Below are 13,658 nucleotides of genomic sequence, written 5' to 3' on the forward strand. Positions count from 1 at the left end.
GGTGTTCGGCCCCTCTTCCCGAAGGCTCGCCGGATCCTGTACTAACCAGGATGCTGGCTCGCACACCTTATCAAGTGCCATCAGGGGAGGACGAGGGGAGGAATAGGGAAGTCGAAAGCGGGCTTCATGCTGGAGGTACATTACGCATCCTAACCGGGGGAATTAGTGCCCCCGAGTTGGAGGATGATCGGGGAGGAGAATCTAGAATCCCCTCTTCCCACAGCAAGAAAAGGACCGCCCCTGAAGACTCGAAAACGGAGGTTTCCAAACGAGGGAAGAAACCTTCACCAGGGGGCCCTGCCCCGGAGGGCATCCTTACCGCACAACGCCCACAAGGGGTCCAGCTGTCAACCGAGCCTTAAGTGAACAAAGGCACTTTAGCAAGCATGCCCTACTCTTTTCCTGAGAATAACAACCGAGATGTATGTTTTGCAGTCTGGCTCATAGCTCTTCTCAACAATGTTCGTCCTCGGGGGATCTGCTTCCGGAGATGATGGAGAGTGAAACGCCTCCTCCCGCTTCCCCGCCGCATGGGGCGGACGACCCTAAGGTGTCGTCCCGGAGGATCTCTCCTGATCCGCAAAGACCAGAAGGTAACTCTTCGGCCGCCCAAAGTCCGGAGTTCTCGGATCCTAAGGAGACCAACAGAAAAAGCCCAGGATTGTCCGGTGTACAACCGGACACATTGACGGGTCTTTTGGTGCAAGCGGCTATCCCAGAGGCACATCGTACGTTAATGGGTACGGTGGTTGAGAGGATTTCATACGCAAAAAGCGGGTTGAATGAAGCCTTCACAAGCCTGCTAAGAGGCTTTGAGGTACGCGAAGTGATGATATATAATATTTTTTACTGTACCACACACGCAAGGTGTACTTTGTCTAGATAGAAGCCCCTGAGACTCTGGTTGCCGTCCAGACAAGGCGAGCAGAGGATCATAGTCTCAGGTAATGATAGCGCTGCTTTCGTGCGCAGGCGGCTGCAGATCCGGCGGCTGACCGGACTACTGAATTTGCCGAATTGAGGCAGCAACTTGACGTGGCGGATGCGGACATCACACTTGTGAACAAGCGGCTTGACGAGGCACAGGGTATGTATATTCGGGTGGTTAGCAAATATTAAGACGAGCATGATGCTAGTATTTATAGTATGCTTTGACTGCAGATGGAGCTGCCGCCATGGAGACCCTTCGGGCAGAACTTGCTTGGGCCAAGGAGCAAGCCAGGAGGAGTGATGCGGCCGCCCTGAAGGCAGCCGAAGAACTAAAAGACGAACAAGCTGCTCGTTGTCAGAGTGAGGATAAAATAGCCCACATGGCTCTTGAGCTACAAAATGCTGCCAGCCGATATGAGCTTCTCGAAAAGGAAAACCGAACAAAGACAGATGACCTAAATAAGGCCTTGCAAGCGGCAAAAGAAACTCGCTCTAAAATCAGAGCGGCCCGGGAGGAGCTTTGGCAAGCCGGTGATATCGCGGCTGGGAAGCCCTTTTTACTGTGAACGAAGTTTGGCAATCCGAAGTATGCCCCTCTTGATCAACTGTGGAGTTCTACAGACGCACACTTGGATTTAGCAAAGAGTGCTGCTGATGCGACGGAGTATTTCAAAGATCAGAAAGATCATGAGGTGGAAAGATTGTTCTGGTCGTAGTTCAGTGCTCCAAAGCGTCCGCTGCTGTTGAAAGAGCAAATGGCTGAGTGGGCCAAGCTCCATAGGTTGTCCGGGCTTGCCATGAAGGCTGTCGTGGATCATCTGTGGCCGAAGGAACCGAGCTCGGATAGTTATTTTGGTTTGGTGCAACGATTTCTTCATGTTGTGCCTCATATCGACACTGTCAAGAGGTCGGCGTGCATAGAGGGTGCACGGATCGCTCTTTCCCATGTGAAGACATATTGGGCGAAGATGGAGGCCACCGTTATTGCAACCAGGGGTCCGCCCGAGGGTCAGGACTCACCCGAGCACTGTTTTGAAGAAGTCCTAGAAGGTGCCCGTTTAATAGAGGCTCAGTGCTCAAAGAATACCATGTTCCAGTGACATGTATCTTGATTGTAGAAACAATGCTTTTGATAATAAAGGTTATATTTATACTTTTGCCCGTAAAGTATTATAGTGCCTCTTGTGCGGCCATTTATGTATGTATGTATATAACCTAAAAGTTTGCAGTCGTCGGCTTCAGCCCCCACGCATATAATGCGGGGGTGTTCGGCAAAGCGCGTAATCACACTTCACTACTAGGAAAAGGCCTACTAATGGCGCATCGGTTTTGCCTACTAATGGCGCACTACCGGTATTAGTTTTGCCCACAGTGCGCCACTAGTGTCTGCTATACTAATGGTGCACCACATGGTAGTGCGCCATTAGTAACAATTTTTTAATTTTTTTTGTTTTTTCTTAATCTCAGGTCACTATTTCACATATGAGATATCCAACACATATATATACAACAAGCATCCATATAACAATCATAGCCAACACACAAGTTCCACCATATATACATACATAGCCAACACATAGTTCCATCATTACATATTACAAAAGTTTCACATTGTTCATCCAACACCGTTATCCATCAATTCACAAAAGTTTCACATTGATACAAAATAAAAACACAAATGGAAAATAAACACTCCATCCAAGCAAGCTTTCGTGAATTAAATCAAATCTGCAAAATGATAAACAAGAAGTTAGAAGAAGAAGAAGAAGAAGACTAGAAGAATACTAGAAGAAGAAGAACACTAGAAGAAGAACACTAGAAGAAGAATAAGAAGAATTTTGGAAAAGAAGAAGAATAAGAAGAAGACTATAAGCTTATTATGTAAACTTGATCATTTTGTGCTCACATAAGTTATTTTGGAGCTATCCTATAGGAAACTAAGCATATAAGCTCTAAGTTAGCATATTAGAGCCAACTTAAGTAAAATGAAGCTAACCTATGTCATTTTGGAAAAGAAGAAGAATAAGAAGAAGACTATAAGCTTATTATGTAAACTTGATCATTTTGTGCTAACATAAGTTATTTTGGAGCTAACCTATAGGAAACTAAGCATATAAGCTCTAAGTTAGTATATTAGAGCCAACTTAGGTAAAATGAAGCTAACATATGTAATTTTGGAAAAGAAGAAGAGTAAGAAGAAGACTATAAGCTTATTATGTAAACTGGATCATTTTGTGCTAACATAAGTTATTTTGGAGCTAACCTATAGGAAACTAAGCATATAAGCTCTAAGTTAGTATATTAGAGCCAAGTTAGGTAAAATGAAGCTAACCTATGTCATTTTGGAAAAGAAGAAGAATAAGAAAAAGACTATAAGCTTATTATGTAAACTTGATCATTTTGTGCTAACATAAGTTATTTTGGAGCTAACCTATAGGAAACTAAGCATATAAGCTCTAAGTTAGCATATTAGAGCCAACTTAGGTAAAATGAAGCTAACCTATAGGAAACTAAGCATATTAGAGATAACATAGGTAACTAAGTATATATATATATATATATCATTTTGGAGATCTGACATACCTGACATAGTTCAGTTCTCATTGTTCTTCTCCTTCTCCTTCCTCAGTCTGATGCGCCAAGAGCGGCGAGGCGGTGGAGGCAATGGAGGCAGTGGGATGTAGCCTTCTACCACAATTGGTGTGGTCATGTTGCCCAGCTGTGGGATCGCCGGCGCCACCACTGGTGCGTGGTCATTGTCAGGCACCACCACCATCGCGAGGCCACCTTCAGGCAGGACGGGCACGACCATCGCTAGGTCATCCTCAGCCACCTCCATCTCTTGCCCATGGTCAGCCACCACCATCTCTTGCCCTTGTTCAGCTACCACCAGCGCTAGGTCATCCTCAGCCTGATGCCCATCGTCATCCTACAGCTCCTCATCCCCACTCTGCTCCTCTTCTCCCGCACTCCAGTCCGGATCATCCTTCTTGTTGTCTATGCTGCTGCCAGGATCGCTGCTGCTTTCGCTAAAGCCAGAATCGGTGTTGCTTTTGCTACAACCATAGTCACTACTTCTTTGGCTGTAGCCAGTGTCACTGCTGCTGCTCCCATTACCTGTCCAAATGCAACAATGACCGTTAACAATCGATGTGAGACAAAGCCAAATGTAGAGGAATAAGAAGAGGCAAAACGTACCGGCATCATCATCGTCAGCGTAGCGCATGCGACACATAGTCGCGTTGAACACCTTCATGATGAGTATGGTGGCGTCGTCGTCGTACCTGAAGAGAAGGAAGTACCCCAGCCGCAGGTCGTAGGCACGGTAGAACTTCTCCCACCCACGAGACAAGTACATGTGGCCCTCCTTAATCACCAACTCCACATCCCATTGCCTGCGAAACCTGCTGCCGGCCTATCGCAGCTTCACATTATTTGGCGGATCTTCACCCAACATGTTCATAAAACTATCAGGTAGCCTCTGCAGTTTGGGACAATGAGTGATGTAGCAAACAACAGAAATCATAATGAGATGGGTGAAGGGGAGATCTCTCGTTTTATATACCTGCGTCATGCATGATACTGAAGTCCCAAGTATGATACTGAAGAACTCGGAAGCATCCAACTCGTACTGCGGTGTCACAGAGCGGCGGTGGCTGCTTCCCCCCATCTCTGATAAGCAGTAGAAGAGATCAATTAGTACCCTTACAACAGATCATAAAACATGCATTAGTCGCAAGTACCCCATATGTCCTATTTTTAGCAAAGTCATGCTAAAATTCACGGAAAATTTCAGCATGACCTTCTGCTGAAAATAGGACATATGGAGTGCCCGAATTTGCCGGAACGGAAGTTAATCGACATTCTGGCAAACTCAAGGGCCTCTCGGGGTACAACAACAGCATCACAAGTTGACAAAATTCCCTAGTAGTACAGCAGCAGCATCACAAAATTCCCAAGTAGTACAGCAGCAGCACCACAGTTTGATTTACTGGTCTTGAAGAAAGAGATACTTGTATGCCAAAACATATGCTTAAGAATTTACATTTGCAAATGGGCCTCTTTTGCTGCTAAGATTCAGCAGTGCTAGCTGCTCAACGCCAAGTACTGCAAATTAAATTATACTGGTCCATAAGTAAATGATGGGTTCGATTTGTAGAAGTGACAAGTCATACTTCCTAGAACAGAATTCCGTCCCCACACTTTGCACCACGATTCGTGCATTATCTGTGACAAAATCGAGCTCGAACAGAATTGTCCAATCAACTTGAAACTTGAACTGTCAATCTTCCTAGAAAGTCCAATCAAATTGGTTGCGGTTTGAATTAATTCTTAATCAAAGGAAAAAAAAATGTTCAGTAAGTATGCTCGGGCTCTCAGTCACATTCAGACACAGATTCTGCGGCACAAACTAAAGGTACAACAAACATTTGCCGCAGTAGTAGTTTAAACACATGCTGATTGCGACGGAGAACAAGATGGTTCTCATCATCCTCATTTAAGCCCAGTCATCTCATTCATGTCAAGGGTACTGTAAAACATGATTGTTAAAATTCAGAAACATCAAACTATATAACCTCCTGATTATCACCAAAAAAAAGAAGTGAATCCCTGCCACCGGAGATCTTGGCACAACAAAATCGAAGCCGCTCACATGGGCACGCTCCTTAATCTCCACATACCTGTTGCACACCTCAGGGTCTAGCTTACCAGAACTGATCTCTTCGCATCCACTAAACACAATCTGATACAAATAGACCATTCTACCACGGAGCTCGGGGAGAAACATGGCGGCAGCTCCTCACCCTTTCACAATGAGCATGTTTGAGCCAATCAAGAAGGGAAAAAGGAAATGAACAAAACAATTGCAACTGAAGAAATCAGGATGCTCCCTGCAAATAACATTTCTCAAGAACCCATAAAAAATGAAACTGCAGTCCATAGGGCAGGCCGCGAAGTATGTGCGGCAGCAAACAAGAACTGCATGATCGGATCATCCTCGATGGCCGGCATGATGTCCTAATCACATAGCGGTGGTGCTACTAATTAAATTGATAATTGTGATGCTTTTATATAAATCTTAAGACAACAAATGGTGTCATGAGACCGAGTTTAACTATGTGCGGAGGCAAACAAATATGGTTTTAGAATGGCTACAACCAAAACTACTTTTGTATTGACTAACAATAAAAAATAATTAGAATGATAACATGAGAATGAGGTTTGTAGAATCATGTCTTGGAAATTATGCATTTTTTGTATTTTCTGCCTTTCGTGTCAATGTCAAACAGCATACACCTTGTATAATACACTAACCGGTAATTGTCAGACAAATAGGAAAATGACACCACTGAATATGACCTAAACATGAAAAGGTTAATTCATGGAAATTTAACAGACTATCTACAAAAAGCAATGTTCTCTTTCCATCTTTTGTATCTCCGTCAAGCAAGCCATGAGTAACAAAGATGACAAGTTGGAACAGTACAGGAGCATCTGAATATTTCAGAACTAAGTCTTAGGGGTTCAGGGATGTGAAACTGCGCACACGCGCGTGCACAAACAGAGTGAGCCAGTGAGTGCCTGGTTGATTCTCGGAGGGAGAGAGAGAGAGAGGCTTAAAAACCTCGTCCTCCGGTGACACCGGCGACGCAGATGAGGAGGCGGCAGCGGCGGCGGAGCTGGGCGCGTGTGGCTGCCTGGCTCGTCGGCGGAGGCGGCCGTCGGAAGCAACGGGCGAATCCTGTCCTCCTCCTCGTACTGCACCCCGTGAGGTCGTCGGTGGTGGGATGGGAGGGAGGCGGCGCTCGCGCGGGAGGCGGGGCTCGGGGGGAGGCGGGGCTCGAGGGGGAGGAAGGGGAGAGGGAGGCGGCGGGGCACGTGGGCGGCTGCGGCGGACGGAGGCGGCGGATGGCGGGGGCGCGTAGGCGGCGTGGGCGGCGGGGGCATGTGGGCAGGGGCGCATGGGCGGCGGACGGCGGGGGCTCGATCGAGTGGGGAAACCTGGGACTAAGAAAAAAATAGTAACCCTGGTACTAATGGCACACCGTATGCAAATGCGCCATTAGTGACCCTGGTTACTAACGGTGCACCTGCTTCTTGTGCACCATTAGAAGTTTTGCAAAAAAAATAAAAAAAGTATATATTCTAATGGCGCACCGTGGCACAGTGCGCCATTACTAGTTTAAACTAGTAATGGAGCACTGTTTCACGGTGCGCCATTAGTAGTTTTGCAAAAAAAAGAAAAAAAATAAACAACAGTAGTGGCGCACCATGTCCCTGGTGCGCCATTAGTGTCTTCCACACTAACGGCGCACCTGAACATGGTGCGCCATTAGTATATACTAATGGCGCACCACATGGCAGGTGCACCATTAGTGTCCATCCCATCTATAGCCCTTTTCCTAGTAGTGCTTGATCCAACGTCTTGGTCCGTTAAGGAGGTGATAGCGCCGGGCAAACCCAACTATTGACCGAAGACATGATTCGGAGCTGATGCATATAAGGCCAAACTCGCGACGCTGAACACTCCCGAAGGTATTCCGAATTTACAACATATACTGGGCTGAGTACCGCCCTCGATAATGATCACTGAATTTTCCGGGTACGTCCATAAATTTGGCGTGACGAAAGAGCAGCTGTGGTAAGGGCATAAATCCCAAAAACACATTGGATGCTGCCCTTGTGACATCCATTGTAGATCAACGGATCATAAGCTTGCCAATAACGCCGGTATCCCTCTTGGTTATTTTAAGTACCAGGAGGGCATGAGCTAACAAGAGACAATAAAAAAGGTTTACACAAGGTCTTAATCTAAAAAGAAACCTTTGAACAGGGCCCTGCTGCATGTCTGTGCCTTTGTCTCCATTGTGCCGTATCCTGGAAGGGTATAGCACGACGGTAATCTGTAAAAAGAAAAAAAACCCAGGTGAAAGAATCTAGTGTGACCATGTGTAAAGTCAGTCAATCTTAATGAACCGTGAAAATTTGATATCTTGAGTGTAAATAGGATCCAACCGAACTATGGATCTTTTTCGTGCGGGCAGCCCCCAGCACCACATATGGGGGCATAGCCGTTAATCAAGCTCAGGTTTATCTGGGCTGCTACAAATAGTGGTGCGCCGAAATCGTCTAGTCGTGTCCATTGTCTCGACGATCAATTAGTTACTTGGGTTGGAGAAGCCGTTCAGTGGTCCGGCTGCTAGAGTCGCCACATATTCCTCCGCACGCATGGAACGCTCTGTATTTCTGCTAATTGTGATGACACCATGTGGACCGGGCATCTTAAGTTTAAGATAAGCGTAATGCGGTACTGCATTGAAATGAGTGAATGCCGTTCTTCCGAGTAGTGCATGATAGCCACTTCGAAACGGAGCAATGTCAAAGATTAGTTCTTCGCTTCGGAAGTTGTCAGGAGAACCGAATACAATCTCTAATGTTAGAGAGCCCGTGCAGCGGGCCTCTACGCCTGGTATTACTCCTTTAAAGGTAGTATTGCTTTGGCTGATTCTTGACGGGTCTATCCCCATCTTGCGGACAGTGTCCTGATATATCAGATTAAGACTACTGCCGCCGTCCATGAGGACTCGGGTGAGATGGTTGTCGGTGTCAAAACCAGTGGATCTCGGGTAGGGCATCCCGAACTGTGTGTCTAAGGCTAATGGTAACAGGAGGCGGGGGACACGATGTTTACCCAAGTTCGGGCCCTCTCGATGTAGGTAATACCCTACTTCCTGCTTGATTGATCTTGATGATATGAGTATTACAAGAGTTTGTCTACCACGAGATCGTAGAGGCTAAACCCTAGAAGCTAGCCTATGATTATGATTGTTGTTGTCCTACGGACTAAACCCTCCGGTTTATATAGACACCAGAGGGGGCTAGGGTTACATAGAGTTGGTTATAGAGAAGGAGATCTACATATCCGAATTGCCAAGCTTGCCTTCCATGCAAAGGAGAGTCCCATCTGGACACGGGACGAGGTCTTCAATCTTGTATCTTCATAGTCCAATAGTCCATCCAAAGTATATAGTCCGGCTGTCCGAGGACCCCCTAATCCTGGACTCCCTCAGTAGCCCCTAAACCAGGCTTCAATGACGATGAGTCCAGCGCGCAGATCATCTTCGACAGTGCAAGGCGGGTTCCATCTCCGAATACTCCATAGAAGATTTTGAACACGAGGATCGTGTCCGGCCCTGCAAAATAATTTCCACATACCGCTGTAGAGAGCACAATATTCCACAAATCTAATCTGCTGACAACTTTTCACAGCGTGACATCACGCCACAGCCCAGTCATTATTCGAACCGTTTTTCTCAACCAGCTACTGCCCATATTGCGAGGCGGATTCCTTGGCATGTCTTGTCGAAGCAGAGATCGTGTCCCTTTATCACGGGATTCTCATCAATGCGGGTGTGGGTAACCCAAGCGTGCCATCAATCGTGGCGCTTGGGGAATAAGCGATTTTAACGGGCAAGTGGGGAGGTAGACAGTTTCTACCGCCTTTATGGAGAGATAGGGATTCCCCTTTATCACCCATGCCTTCTTCTTCCTTCGCTCATCCATTCTCGCACGCTTGAGCTCTAGCGCCCAAGCTATCACCTTCTCCGTAGAGCCATTCCAAACATGTCCGGAGCAGGAGGCAAGTGGATAGCCTCCTCTGTTACAGAGGAGCACATTACGAAGCTCCGGGAGGCCGGATACTTGGCCGCAGACATCGCGCACCGGCTCCCGGACGCAGGGCAGATCGTCCCTACTATGGAACCCCATGAGAGGGTTGTGTTACTTGCCCACTTCTTCCGCGGACTAGGATTTCCTCTCCACCCATTTGTCCGCGGGCTCATATTTTATTATGGGCTAGATTTCCATGATCTGGCCCCCAATTTCATCCTCAACATCTCGGCATTTATCGTCGTATGCGAGGCCTTCCTTCGCATCAAGCCCCACTTCGGCTTGTGGCTGAAGATCTTCAACGTGAAGCCGAAGATAGTGGTCGGCCAGCAAGCAGAGTGCGGAGGCGCTATGGTGGGCAAGATGCCCAACGTCACCTGGCTCGAAGGCTCCTATGTGGAGACTGCGAAGGGGTGACAATCAGGGTGGTTCTATATCATCGAGCCGAATGACTCCAACTGGGCGGCGGCCCCCCAATTTCGATCTCGCATCCCCATGCGGCTTACCTCCTGGAAAAGGAAGGGTTTAGCCTGCGGTGAGCCAGCGGAGCTGACCGGACTCCAGATCTGCGTCAAGAATATGATAAGCAAGAAAATCAAGCTTGTCAATGTGGTCCAGGTCATGCTCTTCCGCCGGATCCTCCCGTGTCAAAGACGGGCATTCAATATGTGGGAGTTCGACCCGGCCAAACTCCAGACACTGCGCGAGCTCTTTGACATGACGCACAAAGACATCTGGAAGGTGTTGTTCAAGGATCGCGGAATCAGTGCAAAGCACCGCGCCAATCCGGTAAGCTACCTGTATTTCACAAGATGCGCTTTTCCCAGTAAGTTTGTGGGAGGAATCTAAGCCTCCATGCTCATTTAACAGGACTGGGTAGCGACAGCGGAGCGGATCGATTGTCTAGCTCCACTACCTGAAGATCCAACAACAACTCTCTTAACGAAGATGCTGTTTCCGGCACCCTACGAGGTGCCGGAGAAGAAGGCTAAGAAGAAGGCCACGGGGACCAGGAAAGGTCTCCGGTGCAAGGTGGTGTCGGACTCATCGTCCGAAAACACTGAGGCGCACTCCTCCAATGAAAACGAGGAGGAGGAAGAGGAAAACCCTCCCCCCCCAAACCTAGGGGGAGAAGAAAAGGAAGGCCGCCCCGCATGGGGAGGCCGAAGGGTCCAAGAAGGGAAGGACCCTCCCTCTGGACCACTCCACAACAGCCGCCTATAGCGACAAGGAGTGGCTTCCCAGGGACAAGCCCCTGGCGAAGTCGTAAGTATCCAGATACCATAATACGTCCGGCATGTTTTGCTTTATTGCTTCTTATCATGCTGATTATAATCGTGCACTCCGTCCAAAGCCTGTATCGACTTATCCTCCTTGGATGGGTCTTTGAGTGCATCGGCAATGAACATCGGCTCGCTCCCGACGGCCACCACCCCCCGGCCCGTGGACGACACCGAGGTGTTGTATTAGGGGATACCGGGCCAGGGGGAGACAGTTCTGGAGGCGCCCCAAGGCGAAATCCCCAGCATCAGGCACATGGGGGGAAGACCCCCATGGACTGTGATGAGGGGGCCGCAGCAAGTTTGGTCCCCAGCCGGATACTGCGTTGGAACCTCCAGTGGTTCCGGATTCAGGCAGGCAGCCCCTCGCTAAGGGGGACGAGCCGCTTGTGCCGATGACCTCTGTCCATCCAGAGGCATCAGACAACTTGCTAGAAGCGCTTCAGGGCGCTTCCCTTGATGAAGAACACCGTACTCTTATGAGTACGGTGATTGCGAAGGTTCGGTCCGCCAAAAGCGGATTGACCGAAGCCTGCGCCAGCCTCCTGACAGGCTTTGAGGTAAGTAATTCAATTATGAGAAAATGTCACAGTATAGACAGTAGCCCCTGATGCTCTGTTTGGTGTTCAGAAAGAAAGGCTGAATAGAGGATCAAATAACATCCCCAGGAGTCTAATCATATTATGTCTATGTGAATAAGCAGGCGTCGCTGCTGGCCGCCGCTGCCCTCACTGCGGAGGTCTCCAGACTGAAGCAGAACCTGGGGCGGGCAGAGAAAGAGCTCGGCCTCGTGAAGAGGTAGCTCTAGGAGAACAAAGGTAAGCGATACCCCGTTCGTGTGTTATATAAAGGAAAAATCATTGATGCTAATAGAAGCATCATGAATTTTAATAGGGGCTACGACCGAAGTGGTGTCCCTTAAGAAGGCGTTGTCCGAGGCCGAAGACAAGGCGGCCAAAGAGCGCACCGAGCACGAGAAACAGGAGGCTCGGGTTAATGAGGTCCAGCAAGAGCTCCAGGACTTCGTCAAAAAATTTGAGTGCTTGGAGTGTGACTCCAAGACGCAAGACTCCGAGCTTGCGAAGGCCCTGTCGGTGTCAAAACCGTGGGATCTCAGGTAGGGGGTCCCGATCTATGCGTCTTAGGCCGATGGTAACAGGAAGCAAGGGACACAATGTTTACCCAGGTTCAGGCCCTCTCAATGGAGGTAAAACCCTACTTCCTGCTTGATTAATATTGAAGATATGAGTAGTACAAGAGTAGATCTACCACAAGATCGTAGAGGCTAAGCCCTAGGAGCTAGCTTATGATGGTATGATTGTAATTGTGATCGGCCTTCTAAGGACCATCCTCTCCGATTTATATAGACACCGGAGAGGGCTAGGGTTTACATGGAGTCGATTACAAGGAAGAAAATATAATATCCGGATCGCCAAGCTTGTCTTCCACGCAAAGTAGAGTCCCATCCGGACACGGGCCGGAGTATTGAGTCTTATATCTTCATGCTTCAATAGTCCAGACGATGTATATAGTCCGGCTGTCCGGATACCCCCTAATCTAGGACTCCCTCAGTAGCCCCTGAACCAGGCTTCAATGACGATGAGTCTGACACGCAGTCTTGTCTTCGACATTGCAAGGCGGGTTCCTCCTTCCGAATACTCGAAGGTCATTATCAAACACGTAGACCGTGTCCGGATCTGCAAAATGATCTTTCACATACCACCATAGCGAGAATGATACTCCAGCTGACAAATTTTTTAGACGACGTGATACGTCATTACGGTCGGGTCATTATTCGAACCGTTTTCCTTCGATCGGCCACAAAGCATATTGTGAGGCGGTTTCCTTGACACGTTTTGTCAAAGCAAAGATCGTGTCCCCTTATTACGGGATTCTCATCAATACGGGTATGGGTAATCCAACCGCACCGCTAATCGTGGCGAGCGGGAGGTGAGCGGGTTCCACCAGGCAAGTGGGGAGGCGCAAAAGCCTTTACCATCTCTATAAAGAGACAAGGTCTCTTCCTCTTTACCCACGCCTTCTCCTTCCGCTAGCTCATTCCCCTCTGTTCGAGCCCTAACACCCAAACACTCTTCTTTCCCATCGAAGAGAGATTTTTCGAAGATGTCCGGATCCGGAGCAGGAGGCAGATGAATGGCCTCTACCGTCCGGGAGAAGGATATTAAGAAGCTCCAGGAAGCCGGGTATCTGGCCAAGAAGATTGTCCACCGTCTCCCACCAGCGGGACAGATTGCCCCTACCCCGTAGCCCTTCGAGAGAGTTGTGTTCCTTCCCCATTTTGTCCACGGGCTCGGGTTTCCCCTTCACCCCTTCGTTCGCAGAGTCATGTATTACTATGGGATTGAATTTCATGATCTTTCCCCTAACTCTTTCCTCAATATCTCGACATTCATCATCGTGTGCGAGGCCTTTCTCCGGATTACGCCTCACTTCGGCCTGTGGCTGAAGATTTTCAATGTGAAGCCCAAGGTGGTGAGAGGCGAACACGCCGAGTGCGGCAGCACCATGGTGAGAAAGATGCCCAAGGTCGCTTGGCCTAAGGGCGCCTTTAACGACTCCATCAAGGAGTGGCAGCAGCAGTGGTTCTATATCACCAAACCTCGTGGTAAAAAGTGGGCTGCAGCTCCTGAATTCAGATCCGGAGCCCCACTGCGGCTCACGTCCTGGCCCAAGAAAGGCCCAAACTGGTCCTCGTTCGATGAGCTGTCACTGCTCCAGACGTGTGTTCAGAGCATGGTCGACAAGGACGTCAAACTC

This window comes from Triticum aestivum, chromosome 6B (assembly GCF_018294505.1).
Source record: "Triticum aestivum cultivar Chinese Spring chromosome 6B, IWGSC CS RefSeq v2.1, whole genome shotgun sequence".
NCBI classification, from domain to species: domain Eukaryota; kingdom Viridiplantae; phylum Streptophyta; class Magnoliopsida; order Poales; family Poaceae; genus Triticum; species Triticum aestivum.